Raw genomic sequence first — 3,780 nt, forward strand, 5'->3', positions numbered from 1 at the left:
GGAAGAGCGAGGCCGTGAGAGTGATTAGGGAAGGGAGGCGTGACTGAGCTGAAATAAGGGAGTGTCGGAGTGTCGGAGTAAGGGAGTGAGGGAGCGTCGGAGTGAGCTGAAATGAGGGACTGAGCTGAGGGAGAGGGAGTGTCGGAGTGAGGGAGTGTCGGACTGAGGGAGGGAGGCGAGAGAGGCTGAAGAAATGAGGGATTAGGGTTAGATTATAGGTATATATATATGGTATTTTTGTAATTTAGGGTATCGGGTTTTTAAACGGGCCGAGTTTCAGGCCGGGTCTCGGATTTTTTTGATAAAACCTGGACCCGACCCGGACCCACTTCGTGTAATACCCCGCGTACTTTTATTTGAGGTTATTATTATTTTTTTTCTTTTAAAAATAATTGATGGGCCATAGGTATTCTTTTTATTAGTAACTGCAGCCCGCTAACCCACTAAGCCCGCATCTCTAATACAAACTATAGGGTAGAGGAAGAGATAATCAGGGTTTTCATAGGAAGGGTTTTATCAAAGAGGCTAAGAAGTATTTTTTTTCCTTGGAGTTAATTGAAGAGGCAGCTGATTGTTTCAGGTATGATTTTTCATCTATTAGAAACAAAGAATTAAAGGATTAAAATTTTATCTTAGAAACATTGGTGATATATAGATTTGTTTCTAAGAGATATCTTTTCCTAAAAGTTGGTCCTTGAATCCTAGATTGAGCCACGGAATTTCTAGAATCCGTGATTTTGGCTTAAGTCTTCTTCGGTTTTGCACATATAAATTATATATATTATAAGTCAATGATGCTGCCACCGTTCCATTGAGATTATGCTATTAAAACCATTGAGGTTATATATTAAAGTTTGGAATTGGCTTTTGTGGGAGTATGGTTTTCACTTTGTTCTCTGTGGGTCCCTAGAATAGGTATATATATATTGCCATCAGGTCTTCTATTAGATTTGTGTATATTAGGTCCTATTAGATTTTCCACGTTTTCTTTGATTATATTACTAGTTTAGGATTGGCCCTAAAGAGAAGGTGGCGTTCAATAATAACATGAAGTTTTGTAGTTGGTTTAATTTGATATTTGATATACTGGATGATTGTTTTAGAATAACTAATAGGTATATTCGGATTTGATGTTTCTACGTATGGGAACTAGTTCTGCCTATATTTTGACTCGAGGAAAAAAATAAAAATAAATAAATAGAGAAGGTTGTGGAGTATTATGGTGTTTTAGGAAGTAGTTTATGATCATGAAATTTCTTTCTTATTGATTAAAGTAATTTTCTGTTTAGAGCTTACGAAAGACTAAAAGTGCTCAGCTGTGTTCGAATATATTAGCAAGAGAGGTAAGTAATTATGCACATGCTTTGTCCGTTAGGTTCTTAGAAGTTAAAAGTTTTCAAAAGTTTTGTATTTCAAACTTATATTTTCTAAAGTTTGTCAAAAGTATTTTTGTATCATTAAAAGAGAAATTTCGACTATTAAACAATGTTTGTAAAGAGATGCTTCGAATTTTAAATAAGTTTTGAATGTCCAAATTTCATTTAAAAGATGATTTCTAAACTAAACTATTTTCCAAAAATAATTGAGTTTCAAAGTAATTTTTTTTTTTAAAGTTCTTGTTCTTTAAATTTGTTAAACCAAGTGATTTCAAAGTCATATTCCAATTCTCCAAATGGTATTTAAAATATTTCTTTTAGCAAATTGAATTTTCAGGTTTACTCAAGAATTATAATATATTTATGTGGGGCGCAAATGATTTATGGGCCATGCCCCTCTACCCAGGGAGAGTCCAAAGGCCCAGGCCGAGGAGGATTATGGCCCAAGTTCAACGAAATAGCCTTTGGGTACCGCCGAGGGTAGTTCAGTCCTCGGCAGACCCACAGTACCTCCAAAGGGAAGGGTAAAAACGGTATAGGACTGGAACATGGAAGAAAGATCTAAAATATCCAGGGAAAGCTGCTGTTATTGCCATTTAATGTTCTGAACCCGACAGAGCCGCATTCTTTGGCTTTTACAACCATCCCCAACGACTTTGGGTATGGGCTGATGGGACAAGTATCAGTCTTGGAAAAGTTGACCCTATACGTGGACGAAGGACAATGAACGCAAGGAGATATAAAAGGAAAGATAAGTAAACTAGAGAAGGGGCTGGGAAAAATGGCCAGAAACCAGAGCCTCCCAGCCCACCTCTAGGAAAAAGACTCCAGGGGTGTAGGAAAACTGAAACTGGTACGAACACCGTGAAAAACCCACCGCCTATCAACCAAGGCCTAGCCTTCCAAACCCACGCTCTACAAATGATATTGTTAGGGGCCTTTTCACGTGCGAACCCGACACTGTTACGGTCTGCCACGAATCGCGTCCTTACAATTGGCGCCGTCTGTGGGGAAGGCTTGTGTGTTGGTATGGGAAGTGGGTCGATAGAGTTTCTTCGTTATATCTAACCGTCGGTTATAGAGTTCTAGCATAAAGTTCTGTTAGGAACTATGTTTCTTGATTAGGGGCTTGGTTGGGGAGCCAACTCCCTTAAAGCCAAGGTCCCCTATAAAGAGTAAACTAGGTACCTTGTAACGTTAACCGTATGGATAAACTCTAGGGGCTTGGCCGAGGAGCTAACTCCCCTAAAGCCAAGATCCCACACAATGAGAAAACTAGGTTTTGGACAGAACCAAGGCATTGCATGGTCCTCGGACCCAAGCCTCAGGGGAAACCAACTACCTGGATGTGGAAAACTAGGTTTTGGACAGAACCAAGGCATTGCATGGTCCACGGACCCAAGCCTCAGGGGAAACCAACTAATGGATGTGGAAAACTAGGTTTTGGACAGAACCAAGGCATTGCATGGTCCTCGGACCCAAGCTCCAGGGGAAACCAACTACCTGGATGTGGAAAACTAGGTTTGGACAGAACCAAGGCATTGCATGGTCCACGGACTCAAGCCTAGGGGAAACCAACTACCTGGATGGAAAACTAGGTTTTGGACAGAACCAAGGCATTGCATGGTCCATCGACCCAAGCCTCGGGAAACCAACTACCTAGATGTGGAAAACTAGGTTTTGGACAGAACCAAGGCATGCATAGTCCTCGGACTCAAGCCTATGGGGAAACCAACTACCTGGATGAGGAAAACTAGGTTTTGGACAGAACCAAGGCATTGCATGGTCCTCGGACCAACCTCAGGGGAACCAACTACCTGGAATGGAAAAACTAGGTTTTGGACAGAACCAAGCATTGCATGGTCCACGGACCCAGGCCTCAGGGGAAACCAACTACCTGGATGTGGAAAACTAGGTTTTGGGACAGAACCAAGGCATTGCATGGTCCTCGGACCCAAGCCTCAGGGGAAACCAACTACCTGGATGTGGAAAACTAGGTTTTGGACAGAACCAAGGCATTGCATGGTCCACGGACCCAGGCCTCAAGGGAAACCAACTACCTGGATGTGGAAAACTAGGTTTTGGACAGAACCAAGGCATTGCATGGTCCTCGGACCCAAGCCTCAGGGGAAACCAACTACCTGGATGTAATGAAAACTAGGTTTTGGACAGAACCAAGGCATTGCAAAGTCCTCGGACTCAAGCTTGTGGGGAAACCAACTACTTGGATGAGGAACCAACTATTTAAAGAAAAAACTATGGCCCGTAAACCTCGAAATCCCTCCGAAGAGAACTCCGCGTTAGCAGACGGGTTAATACCTTGATGGCGCGGATTCCTCGGTCTACCCTCGGATCCCCAGTATCAAAGGGGTTGATGCGATACGGCGCAACATATTACCCCAAA

Source organism: Quercus lobata, chromosome 7 (assembly GCF_001633185.2).
Source record: "Quercus lobata isolate SW786 chromosome 7, ValleyOak3.0 Primary Assembly, whole genome shotgun sequence".
NCBI lineage: Eukaryota > Viridiplantae > Streptophyta > Magnoliopsida > Fagales > Fagaceae > Quercus > Quercus lobata.